Genomic DNA, 16561 nt, shown 5'->3' on the forward strand with positions numbered 1-16561 from the left:
TCGGTATGTCACATCATACATAACAAAATCTGAAAAAAATGAGATGACGGAGATGTGGGAGGAGATTTCTACAGAGAAGACACTCAGCAAGAAATTGTATTCATTCAGCTTGAAAATGCTTTCCCATAGTGAAATGGAAGCTAAGAGGCCCGTGACAGGTTAAGTTTGGCAAGCTTATACTCAAAATCTAAAGAATTTGTGTGGGTTAGTCTTGGTCTGTGTACTACAAGAAACAGAATACTTAAGTCATTTCCTGACATTCAGTAGCTAACAGAGTTTGACACCAAAAGTACAGGCATTATAAAATCAAATATGTTTGATTCATACCATCCAGGAAGAATTCCACATCTAGAGGACAAGTGGCTTTATGAAATTCTTCAAAACTACAGATATCAACGTAGCATAACTAAGAACATAGAAGAAGGATGCAGTTTTTGGATGTGATGGATGCTTAGTGAAACATGAAAAACAAAATTGAATTAACTATCAGATATTCACCTCAAACTCATGAAAAAAGAGAATGCATTTATTTAGCACTACTTAAATTGTTCAAACCTTGGTGTAGTGAATTAGAATTACTTGGAGATTATGACTGCTATGAATATTGTTTTAATGCTGTCAAAGAGAGTATTCAGTGTACCATGTTCAATAACTACTTAAACATGTTAAATGTTGAGACACAACAGGAAGAAATGATTGCCTATGAGGAAGCTAAGCATAGCTCTCAAATCAGCCAAAGTTAGCACCTTCACGTCAGGATCCTCTTGGAAAACCTATTGTTGAAAATGAAGCTGCAAAAGTTCTGAATGAAGTGGAAACTATAATGGAACAAACTATACAAGAATCAGTAAACTTGAAACAGTTAGTTGGTCAACTGAACAACGAGCGGAATGAGATTTATATTGAAGTAAAAGGTTAAATAGAACATGAATTACAACATGAGAAGAAAAAATGCAATCCCTCAACTTTCAAGCCAATAGTATTATATATTAGTGTTTAAGCTGGTACAGGAAAAAAAACGTTTTAAATTAAAATTATCTCTACTTATCTACAGAAGCCTACTGATTCTAACTTATTGTGTGTGGTAACAGCACCTACTGGACAAGCTGCACACACTATCAAAGGAATCACTTTACATAGACTACTAATGCTACCAGTCGTCCATGACAATAAACTGGAAAACCAGAAGTTATCAAAGAAACCTATCATGAGGTAGCAAGAGTTTGAAGAAAATGAAGCTTTTGATTATTGATGAGGTAAGCATGGTTTCAAATCTAATGCTTGCCTTTGTCCACCTTCCAATGCAAGAGATTTTAAAAGCTGAATATGACATCTTGTTTAAAGGAAAGCATTTGATTGTTTTTGGAGATCTAATTTAACTTACTCTAGTAAAGGAACAGCTTGTTTTCAAAACTCTTTCACATGAAGAGACAAAAACCCATTGGGAAGTACTGGTAATGTCAACATTTGGGAATATTTTCAATACAAAGAACTTGTGAAAAAGATGTGTCAAGCCTCTGAAATGGAGTATAGAAACATCTAAAGAACATTAAAGTAGGTATTCTGACACAAGAGGGAATATCTATGTTAGAAAGTCGACTTATTGAAAAACTGTTTTTTTCTAACAAGATTGTAGCAGATTTAATGTATAACATTTTTAAAGAGTGTTAACTGATAAGTTCTTTAATGTCCACATTCAAGATTATGCTACATTTTTAAAGTTCCTGTGATATATGGCATCTGGCTATCCCAGAGTTCCACATTCTTGTCCCTTTCAAAATGAAACAACCCTTCTTCAGTCACTAGGAGCTTAGTAGCCCAATCAGAGACTATGCACCCATTGTTGAACTGGTTTAGGGGTGAGGCTTTCCCCCTTGACCTTGTCTCCACTTTTTCAGCAGGAACAAAAGGATTCTGATTAGGGGTGTTGGTACTACATCCCTCACAGAGGCAGCTTCCCCTTTGGAGCTCGCCTTTTGGGCTAACAGCCTTTTGAATGGCCATCCTGGGGGAGAAGGTGGCATCTCCCTCTGCAGCAACTGCCTTTTTTCCAGTGCTGGAGAGTTATTCACGTCTCCCCAGGTGGTCAGTAACCTGTCTGTGTGCCAGGGCCTCTGTGAGGCTGGTGCACTAGTTGGAGCACAGAGTGGCACCATTCTAAATGTTGCTTACCTTTCATAGTGATATTAAATTCAACCTGGGCATCAGGTTGAGCTCAATGCCACAATTAATTTGATATGTTACATTATCCAGTTTGGTAGACCCATTCAGGAGTGTCCAGCCAACCAGGTACCCTGCCTTAGCCAATAAGGCTACTAACTTTATCCATGGCGAAACAACAGTTTGTAAGTGTTGCAAAAATATATGTCTTACGCAAAAAAAATACAGCTCCCTGCCATACGGATCTACAGGCCTTCCTTAGTTAAGACTTACATATTATGTTAAGGGATAGGGGGGCTTTGTCAGGGACGGAATGGCAAAGTCAACTGCTAGTGAAAATACTGCCCTTTGTGTCTGTAGTGGAAGTGTGGGGTCCATTTCGTACCTAATCACACATAGGGTGGCACAACCAGTGCGGCTGCCCTGAGTTGACACTCTGAATTACATGCTCAGGTACCCTGGATACCATATAGTGGGGACATATAAGTAAGTGAGTCCTTGCCATTTGGGTACATCCAATTTGTCAGGCAGTTTCATTAGGGTCAGAACACTGGCACTGAGGTCTGTTTAACAGGTCTCCGTGCACTTTCAGAGTCCACAAACCAGCACCATCAGTCCAAATATATGGGGCTGAAGATGCAAAAAAAAGGCATTTCCTTAGATATGAGATTACACAGAAAACTATTGATTAGGATAAAAAAGAGAATGGCTATCTAAAGCCTGGGCTATGTTGGAGCCTGCTATAACAGCAAAGGAATCAAAAGTGCTTCTGGAAGATTGTCTTAGATAGTTCTGAGTCTGCTGAGGAACAGGTTGTTTTGTTCATTATGGAGGAACACTAGCAGGAACATCTAAATACACTTAACACACCACATGAAAGTACTGTTGCCTGGTGAGCAATGATCATGGATTAGAGAAGTAGGCACACAAAATACTGGGGGTGAATGTTTGACATTGTTCAGCATTCTGTTCATCACTTGGGCTTTTTGCAATTGTTGCCCCAAGTTTGACAGGTATGCCCAGATGTGGGTCCTGTTCTCCCTATGCCACAAGAGTCAACCTAGCCGGGCTGATGAGGGGTGATAGCGCAAAACCAGTCCCAGGAGGCCTGTTTACAGTCCAGGGAAGACCTGGCCTGGCAGTTCGGGGTAGACTGTTTCCATGGGAAACAGGGTCAAGAATGATTTGCATATGCCTGGGTCCGAACTGGAATGGCATGGGTAGAAAAAAATGATGGATTTAGACACATATCTTTGTGATGGGGGTGAATGTTTGACATTGTTCAGCATTCTGTCCATCACTTGTGCATTTTGCAATCAGTCCAGCATAGGAAACTCAAAATGGAATTCAAGCACAATATTCAGTTCAAGGAGGTTCAGTTGGATATGCAGCGTTCTTCCAGAACTCCCAAAACTTTCTCTCTCTGTAGTATGCAGCAAAGTGTGCCCATTCAGGTGAAGAGAAGAGAACCTCCAACAGGGCATTCTAATTCTTTTAGATCTCCTCAGTAATATTCCTTCATGCTCACTCTAACTTAGATTACAGCTCTCAGTGTCTTCTAGGAATGTCTGAGGCACATGGTTTCTAGGCCAGTTTTGTTTTTCTCTTTCTTGTCTTCTGGGCCAACAGTCTCCAGCTTCCACTCACTTTCTCACACCACTAGGTCCTTCTCCAGGATCTGAATCTGAACTTGACTAATTCCGCACTACAGGACAAGACTCTTCCATCACAACTTCAGCTGTGGATCTCTTCAGACTACCCTCAGACCCGAACATGTGCTGTTCCAAGCTCTGTTTGATCCCCAACAGCTTGACTAACCTATTCCTGTTGTTTCTCTGTCTCCAGCAGTACTTCTGGAACAGTAGCTGTCACATCAAGGGAACAGTCAACTCTGTGAGTATGGGAAGCATATATCCATTTAAGGAGACCTCCAAATTTACCAGCTGTCATGGACAACAAGATGACTTGATTTGGCCCACGCCAACAAGGTTGGCTCTAAACACATCTTCTTTGCATGTTCCTTCACCAGAACTCAGTCACCAGTACTGAGGTCATGGCACTGTTCTTGATGCAGTGGGGCAGTGGCTGCTCCAACCTGATAAGACACAGAATGCACCACACCAGCTAGCACTTTGCAGTAATCAATGATCGTATCATCTGTAACGTTCACAAGTGTATTCACAATAATAGCTGCCAACCTCATAGCTCTAACCATAAGGATCTCATGGGCAGACATTCCTGTCTCCCGAGCAGGTACACTGTGAAGACTCAGCAACACAAAGGGCAAAGCATCAGGCCATTTAAAATGTTGAGGCACACCCTTTTGCCAATCTGGATTTCAGTGTTCCATTAACTTGTTCGACAAGAACCAAAGCCTTGAGTCTATAACTGTGATATAGGGGGTCATTACAACATTGGCGGGAGGCTACTGCCGCCCGCCAAGCGGTAACCGCTGTGCGGCCCCCAATTTGGCCGCACTCCCGCAGTCCCCATTACGACATTCCTGCTGGGCCGGCGGGGATGAGGCCGCAACATAGGAGCCGGCTCCTAATGGAGCCGGCGGTGTTGCAGCCGTGCGACGGGTGCAGTAGCACCCGTCCCGCTTTTCACTGTCTGCTATGCAGACAGTGAAAAGCGGGCCGGGCCCTGTTAGGGGGCCCCTGCACTGCCCATGTCAGTGGCATGGACAGTGCAGGGGCCCCCAGGGGCCCCAGGACACCCCTTACCACCAGCCTCTTCCTGGCAGTGCAAACAGCCAGAAACAGGCTGGCGGTAGGGGTGTCATAATCCCCAGGGCAGCGCTGCCCTGACGGCTTATCACCGCTGGGGCTAAAACGGCGGGAAACCGCCGGACCCGGCGGTGCGACCGCAGTGCTACCGCCACGGTCGTAATAAGGGCCTCCGTACCGCCAGCCTGTTGGAGGTACGGATGCTACATTACCCCTGGTGGTCTCCGCCCGCCAGGGTCGTAATGACCACGATAGTCTCTATTTCACCTGCAATGCTGTGCACACAAATCTCATGACTCATATTAAATGAGTCCCTCGATCTTATTCCAGAGAAGCCGGAATGCCGAAACTTGTTATCAGTTCTCTTAGAAACAGTTTTGCTACAGTGAGACTGTCATTTCGTCTGGTTTGTTAAGCTTCAACCCAAAGTGGGAAGATGGATACACTCACCAGGACATATCTCACTCCCTTACACACAGACATCTCGATAAAGTCCAATTGCATACTATTAGAGGGTCTTCCTGATCTTCCTATGTGTCTCAGTGTTACTGCAGGTCTTTTGCCCGCATTGTTCTGCTGGCACACAACACATCTCTGATGCAACGCTTCACGCATCAAACTAAACTTGGGATTAAACCAGGTTTGCCTAAACAATCGTAGCATCATATCTCTACCAACATGAGCTGGACCATGAAAATGCCCAGCCATTGGATGCAGCAAGCTATTTGGCAACAAAGGTCTCCCATCCATCGATACCCAAATGTCATCATCCTCTCTCTTGTCACAACCTGCTCTGATCCAACCCTGCTGTTATTCCTCTGACACCTCTTCTTGAAGCCTCCTTACCTCTTCCCATGTGTCTGCAGTTGTTAACAAAAGTTTGTAATAGCTTTCATCTATTTCCTCATTGGTGAAATCTCCATTAAAGTTACAGACATTGAGAGCACAATTCTTTGCTCCCTCATTGGCATATTTATTGCCCAATGTTACATGATCACATCCACTATGGTGTACAAGGCACTTGACCACTGCAACCTGTTCAGGCACCTGTAAAGCCTCAAGGGGATTGTTCCTTTGTTCACATTCTAGATGGGGGATCCGGAAGACATCATAAACCCTCTCTGGGACCATAACTGTCCAAAGTCCTGCACAACACCAAAACCATATTGGTAAAAACTGTCACTTTCAACTTTCAAAACAGCATGCCCTAGTAAGAACAATCAATTTAGCCACTTGTACAGAAAATGTTTCTTGAAGCCAGGAAGCTTCAACAACTCCTGAATTTGTGCAGACTACAGAACCAGCTCTCAAACTTCCTCCATTGTCTTGTAAACATGAGCCTTCCACATGTAGCACAAAATCAGAATGAGGTAGTGGCTCATCTCATAAATCTTGTCTCGGCTTGGTGAATAGTTCAGTGACATCGAGACACTCATGCTCCACTTCACATTCTTAATTTTCATCATCTGATACAGGCAACAGTGTAGCAGGATTCTGGACAGTACAATGATTGACTCTCTGCCACAAGTATGATTTGCTCATACTTAGTAAGGTGGCTACCTATCAAAGATTTGATTCTAGTCCTTGTCATCAATAGCTCGAGGGAATGCGGAACATAAACAGTTGATGGAGGACCCATGACTATGTTTTCACACCTCTCAGTGCTGACACTGATGGCCTCCACCACTTTAAGGCAACCTAGCAGCACAGAAACTATGGGATCAAGAGTAGCAGAGAAGGTGGCACAGGCCTCCTGGCACTTCTGTATAACCATGTAAGAACTGAGAGAGTGCAGCCCTCCCTCTGAATGCAGGGAAATACAAATGACTTATTGTAATCAAGCATTCCCAGTGCTGGGACATGACAGAGACTTTCCCTCAACTCTGAGAAGCCAATCAAGCAAGTGTTATCCTAGGGTACCCAATCAGATACATCCTTGTGTGTCAGCCTCTCCAAAGGTATCCAAAGTTGGGTATCCACTGATGACAGTAACCCACCATTCCCCAAAACATCCTGACTTCTCTCTGGGGAGTTGGTGGATTTGTTTTCACAATTACTGAAATTCTCTCTTGTGACTCCTTCCTTCCTCCTTTCTCAATGTAATGTTTAAGATACTGGATCTATTTCTGACAGTATTGCAGCTTCCCAGGGGACACATTATGACTATTCTCTGCCAGGTGGTTGAACAATACAGTGGTATCTTGCGCATAGGCTTCTTGAGTGTTCAACACCACCAGTAGGTTGTTGATGCATTTCACTAGGAATGGCTGCAAGGCAGGACCAAGGACTCCAAATTCTTCTTGAGAATCTGATTAAAAGGGCAGGGACTCTTGGGGGCATATTTATACTCTTTGCGCCGGAATTGCGTCGTTTTTTTTAACGCAAATCCGACGCAAAGCTAACTCCATATTTATACTTTGGCGTTAGACCCGTCTAGCGCCAAAGATCTTGGAGTTTGCGTAATTTTTTTGCGTGGACACCTACCTTGCGTTAATGATATGCAAGGTAGGCGTTCCAGTCTAAAAAATGACTCCAAGGCATGTGCGCCTTATTTAAACTCCCGTGCAAAAATGGCGCACTGGAGTGGGCAGGTAAAAAAAAATGACGTCCAGCCGCTTTTGCGTCATTTTTTAACGCCTGGTCAGGGCAGGCGTTAAGGGACCTGTGGGCTCGGAAGGAGCCCAGAGGTGCCCTCCCATTCCCCCAGGGACACCCCCTGCCACCCTTGCCCACCCCATTAGGATGCCCAAGAATGGAGGGACCCATCCCAGGGAACTTAAGGTAAGTTCAGGTAAGTATTTTTTTTTTTTTTTGTGGCATAGGGGGGCCTGATTTGTGCCCCCCTACATGCCACTATGCCCAATGACCATGCCCAGGGGACATAAGTCCCCTGGGCATGGGCATTGGGCAAGGGGGCATGACTCCTGTCTGTGCTAAGACAGGAGTCATTTCAATGGGGGTTGGGAGTCAAAGAAAATGGCGCAAATCGGGTAGAGGCCAATATTTTGCCTCAGCCCTGACTTGCCCCATTTTTTGACGCCCAAGCTGCATTTTCCCCTACGCCGGCGCTGCCTGGTGTGGGTCATTTTTTTTGACGCACACCAGTCAGCTGCGCCGGCTAACGTCATTCCATAAATAAGGCTCCCGCATGGTGCTTTGGAATGGCGTTAGCCGGCGTTAAAATTTTTGACGCACAACTGCGTTGGCGCAGTTGTGCGTCAAAAAGTATAAATATGGCCCTTGGTATACCCCATGGGACTCAGCACCATGCAAAAACATGATTGCTGAAATGAAATGCAAAGAGGACCTGACTGTCCTTGAGGAACAGTATAGAGAAGAAAGTCTGGTGCAAATTGACAGCTATGAACCCCTCAGTCTCACATAGAATCTGAAACAATATCACACCTGGATTCTGTACCATGGGACAACAGGGGTCAACAATGTTGTTCACTTTTCGCAAGTCCTGGACTATGCAATATTTCCTACTTGGCTTCTATAAGCCCATAACAGGTGAATTACATTGACTACCCGTAATCTCCTTCAGGGTCCCTTGTTGGATCTTTGACTCAATTACCGGAGTAATCCCAGCAATCATTTCAGGGGTCAAATTGTATTGTGGTGTTCTTGGATATTCAGCATTTGGCTTCACTTTGATTTGAACTTGTTCAATACCTTAATTAACCCGAGATCCTTTCCTGTGAAAATCCCAAATCAAAGTGCATCTTTAAGATCCGGGAACATCTTCAATAATCAACATGCTGAATAATGCAGTGTAAGAATGATCATTCACCAGCTTGAATGTGACAACCTTGTTATGGGCCTGCATCTCTATGCCTTTTGGCACACAATAGATGACTCCGGTAAGTTTGCAAAGGAGTTCTATTTCCAAGAGCCTCACTGGACTAGAATTACACACTACAAATTAATGATTCACTTCTGTCATTTCTTGGGTTGTCATTTATCTGCAAGTCTTATAACTTGAATCATTTTTCATGCAGTCTTCCTCAGGCACTGTCAGACTGCCTGATCAGTGCCATAGCCCTTGAATGTCTCAAATATTGGAAACTGATGGAAGGGATTATTGTCTTGAAATGCATTTGAATTCATATTTGGAATTTCACTACAATTCAGACTGAAACCCTTCACACTTTTCTGTGGTATTAGGGATTGTGGAACCTGCAACACGGGAACTTGAGGCACTCAAATTCTGTCCTTTCTGTCTCTGCATATTTTGCAACTACAGGGGGTGTTCATCTGGGGATGTAAAACCCTGAATTCTGAAGTTGTTTAGCTGGGTTAATATTAAGACAACATTCCCACTTCCACTGCCCCCATGTGTTTCAGAAAAGACAAGGGGTAGTCTTTTTCAGACTACCCACATCCATCCCTGTACTAGGTTCAATTACAATACCTCTGTCTTGCATGCCAGTAGTTCCCTATTGATACTCTCCTTGCATCATATCAACATTCCCTACAAATGGCTGGATCTGACTAATTCTCTGAGCAGCCTTCCCCAGGGCAACCATTACCTTCTCCTTTAGTTTGTTCTGTTTAAACTATTTTATCACTTCACGTATCTTAAAATATCATCAATGTATTTGTTCTGCCAGTAAATCAAATGCTGCTGAATCATCACGCTAATCTCAGGTCTCAATCCTGTCACAAACCGTGACACAAAATGTCCTACATCCATTAGCTCAAGGGTTTCCATTCCACTATACTGCTTAAATGCCTGCAACAGTCTCCCATATTAAGCATGAATTGAATCTTTGGGTTCCTGGACTGTTCTGTCAATTTAATTCTAATCAATATCTTTGAGTGAGACCTTTGACTTTAAGAATTTAATCACCTTTTGATACTCTTTAGATTGCACCTTTGACTTTAAGAATGTCATCACGTTAATACTTTTTCACAACCAACTGCAAAGGGCCTTTCATCACTAGGCTTCTCTGCAGTTCTGACTCAGGCCATTCAACACCTATCTTACATTCTGCTAAGAAGTCACTCAGAACCACAGTGTCAAAAAGAGTATTCAAGTTGACCTTCAGCATTTTTGAAATCTTCACAAACCTCTCAACTTGATTTTACCACTCCACTGGCTTTTCGTCAGCTTTAGAAAGTCATTGGTGAATGATACAAGATCACTTCTATTCCAAGGTACATGGATATCCTCCACCAGGCATTTCTCTCAACTGGAAATTTGATGCATTCACCTCTCCCACTACTGCACAGGGTAGTTCTCATGTCTGCTTCTTTGTTTCTTTCTTTCTCAACCAGCAACTTTTATCTAGCTCATTCCATTTCTGAATATTTTAAATTATTTCTCTCATTTGTATCTTCATTCCTGAAATTCTCATAGAAGCTACGTCATCCTCTTAAAAACATACATGATAGCTCGTCTGCAATGCTTTGGTCTTATTCAGGACTATTTCATATTTTTGAGCCAATTCAAACAGTTTGTCAAAAGCTTGTCCCGTGCATCTGGTAACATCCTTACACATAAATACAAGCTCATTTTCTTGAAAATAATCTAAACAAGACATTTCAAGATTTCCACCAATCATGTCTTCCAGTTCCAACTTCAGTTTAGTTACATCCACTAGGTTCTCTCTCACAGGTGAATAAATCATTCCCTGACTGAACTCAGAACTCCCACTATCACTTCAGGGAGTACGAGAATTGAAAACCTTCACCCACTCATCTATATGCTTAGAGCAAAGACTCCATAATGCTACAGGAACCTTAGACATATTCCCACTTCCATGGGCACCGCCAATGGAATTTAAAGGTGGCTCCCACATAGGTGTATGGGAAGTAGGGTATTCTCTGAGGTGTACCCTTGGAACTGCACCCTGTACTATTTAAAATTGAGCCAGCACTCACCACACATGGAGAGCTAGTGTTTGTTGGTACAAGGGGAATTCATTCTCTTGTAGTTGGACTTTTGGTAGTATTTCCTGAAGTGACTGCTGCCCCAGGGAAAGTAAAATTATGCATTGTCTTTCCTTGGAAATGAGGCTTGTACATGGGGACAACAGACCAATAGTAACTGGGACAGTAAGAACACCATCAGTATTTGGAATAGTATGACTAGCAGGAATATGAATTCCTGAACCTTCTCCCATTGGTTCATGAACCACATTCACCTGAGTAACCACCAATGAAGCACGATTCACATTAATTGGGGGCAGTAGTTGATACAGTGTTTCTACCACTGTTCGTACTATCTTCTCCCTCCACTCAAGTACCATTAAACGGAGGTCTACATTCTGACAATAATATATCCAAAAAGTTAGCACCAGAATCACTTTCACTGATCTCTCCCATATCATCTAACTTTATTTGCTTTCCATCCTTTGCTTTCTTGTCCATTTTATTTTATTTCTCTCTCTCAAATGCTCCACTTGTTAAGGTTGGATATAATCTAGCTCCCTATATCATGTCTGTTCTCAATCTATTTTGTTGAGTATCCCATCTAGCATCAGTATATGTGTACTCCGCATTCCAAGCTCTTCCCTAATAACTTTCTTTCTCTCTAACATGAGCAGCATGCTCTCAACTAATTAACACCTCATATTGTGCAGGCCTTCAAGGTTGTTTCATCTTGCATAATACCCTTCTCAAGTTTTTAATCACTCTCAGATTAAATGTGCCATAACATGGAAACCTCAATGCACTTTCCTTTTCTGTGATCTTGTGTCATTGACTAAGCCAAATACATGTGTGGGGCCCTGCATTTATTGCCATATAATGACCTGGGGTATCCCCTGGAGCTGCCTTTTCCCCCCCTCTACTAAGTATAGGCATGTCTCCTCTGAACAAATCTTGTATGACCGTAAAACAATTAATTTTTCAAACAAATATCAATAATCACAGATAGAATTATGTTCCAATCTAGGAAATAACTCTTTGTCCACAATTCTCTTTCAATAGCAACAACAACCAGTCACAGCTCAACCCCTTTGTGACGTAGACAACAAATACCAGAACAGTACTAAACCAACCAACCTCTACCAGCACTGCATACTGTGACATCAGTCTCGCTCCTTGTAGCGGCTCACCCTTCTTTGCAATCTACACACAAGCACTCTCATTTGCATGAAACACATATAACAAAATACAATACAAATCACCTTTTCTGTTCCAATAAAGAATTGACAGTATTAACACATGTAAGAACCAACAACCACTTTGAACGAAACCTCGACCTGTGTTGTGTCACTTCGGACATATAGGATCCACTATATCAACCATCACACAAAGATTGTCCCTATCTCAATTGTGCTGCCGCCAATGTTGCACAACAAGCACCACCAAACCTACCAGACAATTACAATATAGTATCCTCTATACTTTTTAATACTATTCCAGAATCTTTAGTCACGATGGACCCGATAACAACTTCAACATCTTTTATTAAATACCACACCAGATGAAATTAAAAAAATCTCAGCAAAACGCCATTCGACTCCACAAAGCAAAGCAAGGTAAGGAGGAACCACTCTATTGATACTTACTCCTCCACTACTGATACCACACACTCCCAAATCTCCAGACCTCCCCCATTCCTCCAAGTTTTGGACATGGGCACTAGGGGCTGGGCTCTAGGGACTAACTAATCTGGAAAAGGGGTTCAAACTTCCCTTAATTCTGGATCCAAACCATACTCATTATGACACCATCTGATGAAACTCTGGCCCATATTCTTTTCTTCTTCTTACAGACCTTTTTAGTAGTTTTGAGGGGTTAGGAGAGTTACAATCAACACTTCAAATCAATTTAACAGTACAACCTATTTGGTCACACATTAAATTCTTAGAAATGAAATAAAGTTCAGGATTTTATTACAAGTTAAGGGCCAAACATATGTAAATGAATCTCAAAATATGTTGTATAAGTACAAAATACCAAAGGGGAAATAAAGCACTCAGGCCCTCATTTCGTCCTCAGCGGTCTTTTGGAAAGACCGCCAAAGTACCGCTGCTCTGAAGACCGCCAGTGCAGGCGGTTTTCCACGCAGTGTATTATGACTGCTGGCAGCCCTCCGTTCTTTTTCGGACAGAGAGCCACCAGCAGCCATACTGGCGGTTGGCGGGGAAGTTGTGGCTGCTCCACCTCCACGTCATCAGAACACCGTCCACAGAATCATGTCCCATGATTTGGTGTGGCAGTGTTCTGGTGACGGGGTGCTGGCGGCGCAGCAGCCCCCATGGATCTCGTCCCCTCCCGGAGGATCACCGGACCAGGTAAGGTGATCGTCCGTTAGAGGAGGGGGTGGTGGGGTGTTGTGTGTTGTGTGCGTGCATGGGGGTGTGAGTGTGAGTGTGTAGAGGGGGTGTGTGAGTGTGTGTATGCATGTGGGGGGTGTTGTGTGTTTGGAAATGTGTGCATGTCTGTCTGTATGTTTGTGAGTATTTGTGCGTGTTTGACTGTGTGTGTCTGTTGGAATGTTTGTTAGTATGTGTGCGCGTATGTGTGGTGGTGTCTGTGTGCGTGAGGGTGGTGTGTGTCGATGTGGGGGGTGGGGAATGGGGGTACTACTACCTTTAGGGGTAGTAGGGGGGTCGGGGTGGGGGGGGATGACTCGGGTGGGGGAGACCCCTATCAGTGCCAGGGAAGGAATTCCCTGGCACTGATAGTGCCTACTGCCATGGATTTTGTGGCGGTACAAAACCACACGAAATCCATGGTGGTATGAAGGGTCGTGATACCTCCGGCGGTGTTGTGACAGCCGCTGGTCTGGAGACCGAAGTCTCCAGCACAGTGGTCGTTACCACCCTGGCGGTCAGAGTGGAGAAATGGCGGTTTAGCATGGCGGTCATCGCCATGCTTGTAATGCCATTTTTTGCCGCCGGCCTGTTGGTGGTATTATCGCCATTTCTCTACCGACTGCCAGGGTTGTAATGAGGGCCTCAGTGAGGTTAAATCATGCAAGCATAAGGCATACAGAAATGTCAGTTGCAACAATACAAAATATAAGGAACAGTAACTGGTGATCAGTATATAAACTGTGGTCCTCTAATATAATCAATGGCGAACCTAAATTAATCTAAGTACACCAAACTATAGGAAATTCTAATTAAGTTTCAGGAAATATAAGAAAGTTTCAGCATAGCAGAAACCTCTGTAGAAGTTCTGATATAGAGAAGTGATGCATAGCATAACGTCACACAAAGTGATAAAGGGTAGAGAGTTCTGTACACCTCCAAGTCTCAAAACGGGTCTGCTCTCATCAGAAGCTAAAGAGAATCTGCCCACGTCTAACCAGGTGAATACCAATTTTATGACAAGTCCAGAGGCTCCTATTATGCTTTATCTTTTCTTGTTTAATTAAATAGTGCCGCAGTCAAGAACTACAATCCCCATGAGGCTAGAGAAAAATGGCCAGTGGCAACAAACAAGTAGTCACGATAACACACCAATCAGAAGCAGACTTGCCCTATAATACTTATCTTGACTGAGAACAGCCCTCAGACTGTAATTTGAACTATAAGAGAGGCAGGCTCTTCCCTGTCACAAAGAGCAATCAATGTATTTGCTTAAAATGATATTAGTCGCAGGGTGGCTTGGCGCAGATCTGGGATGGCCGCCATTTAGGGAGCACCACTTCGGCCCTTAGAGGGGAGATGGGCTGATACCTACCATGGACTCACTTTTCTGCTGGCTCCATCAGCAACACCAGGGAAGCCATCACTGCGGCAGTATGCTTTTTACAAGGACCATTACTTGCTCATTTAATGGCTCTTTTGGAAAAACTCGGTGGGCGCACTGACGTGAAGGTTGCACCTGCCATTTTGTTTTATACAAAACATGATACATGGTACTCTTGTCCCTGCTGCCTCACAAAACTACCTATAGTATAATGACAGGGTTTTAGTGAATTCTTCTTTATTTCCCCACTTATATTCCTACCACTATTAACCGATTTTGTTGCATTTTGGGAGTGGCTGGCATTTTTCAAAAGACTGTTTGTCTAACCATTTTTTGCACTCCATTTACTATTGTGTACACATTGTCAATTTATATCACTAATCCCTTATGGGGAAAACCAGGAATCTAAAACTTTTCACTATTCCACCTCCGGTCTCTGCATACACCATCAAAACAAACACCTCTGGGAGAATATGGAGGAAACTGTGGAGCCTGCCAGGATTCATTCTCATTGTAAAAAAACTATGCTGAATGCAAAAGTCACCTCACTTTTGCCCCCATGTTTAACTGATACTGGTGTTTTCTAACTCTGATTGTGCCCTGGACACTGCTAACCATCCCAAGGGCAAGTACTCTGTCTTTAAGTCCCTAGTACATGGTAGGCCATTTAGGTTTAGGGACCCCAGTGTAGTTAGGGCACCCATTGGTGCACTGCTGTGGTCTTAAGTGTCATTGTAAAAACAGGCCTGTGTTGTAGGATACTTCTAAATTAAAGTTGACCCCAGATTTGACTTTGGAATTAAAAGTACCTCCAAGTTCCTAAACTGCCTTATTATTATGTATAAGTAACCCCTAAGGTCTGCCCTGGTGCCTCAAGGGTTTGGTGCAGTGTTACTATAAGCAGGGACTTTATAAAAGATGTTTTAAAAACCTTTTTGAGGGCATAACAGCCAAATGTGTGTTTCCCCATTATATTACATTAGCTGAATTGGCTAAAATTTGGAGGCTTTATTTAAAAATAATAAAGTCTCTTTCCACTAGAAAAGAGAAAACATGTGTCATGTTTGATATCAAATTAAATGTTAGAATACATCCAACAACTTGTCAATGTTATATGTAATGTAACTAGTGCAGAGAAAGAGTTTTAGAACGTTTTTTGGTCAGCCTCTGGCATCTGAGCCAAGCTACCTTAATGAAGTGTGAATTTGCGTGGGCTGAAATGAAGGAAACATCAGGTGGGAGGAGAACTGATGTAGCAGATTGCTGAGCAGGGGTTGAGTGACCAAAACGGTTTTCAAATGAGAGAAAGCCACATGGGACAGAAACCAGACCTCCCCTAGTTCCTGCTCCCCCAGCCAGAAGCCCCAGTAATGAGATTAGGAGAAGGGCTGGAATGGGTGTGTCAGGAGAACATCCACACCAGTGGGTCGGCTCAGTCAGATGTAACCTCCAAGGAGATATTTTCTCTGTGTTGGATTTTTAAAGAATGTTGCTTAGTGGGATCATTTTTTGCCACACTTCATAGGAAATGGTTATCCTATCGAGTTTTACCCTGAACCCAATTGGCTACTGGTGCCCCGCTGCTTGCCAACCCAGGAGGAAGGGATAAAAATTGCAGATCAGCCCAGCAATTCAAATCTCCACTAGAAAAAGATACTGGAGAAAAAGGACTTCTGAATCCCTGGTCTGCTCCTGAAGGACTTAAATAGCAAGGGCTGCAGCAGCTGCACACTCTGGGATTCACCATAAGAAATACTTTGCCTTTCTTCTGCAACTTCAGGAATGGACTCCTTGTAAGCTACAGTTACAAAGGAGCTGACCAGAATTCCCTGCATCAAGTCATGCAAGCAGAGTCCAGCTGACCAGCATCCAGTGGCCATTTGAGGATTCTAAACACGTGCATTCTCGTCCCAACTTCCAAAGAGCAACTCAGAGTTTCTGGAACCTTGGATCACGTTTGTGGATACTTCAAGGACCCAAAAAGGACTTTTGTAGATGTTTGCATTAGTTTGGAGCAACTT

Source organism: Pleurodeles waltl, chromosome 1_2 (assembly GCF_031143425.1).
Source record: "Pleurodeles waltl isolate 20211129_DDA chromosome 1_2, aPleWal1.hap1.20221129, whole genome shotgun sequence".
In the NCBI taxonomy this organism is placed as follows: domain Eukaryota; kingdom Metazoa; phylum Chordata; class Amphibia; order Caudata; family Salamandridae; genus Pleurodeles; species Pleurodeles waltl.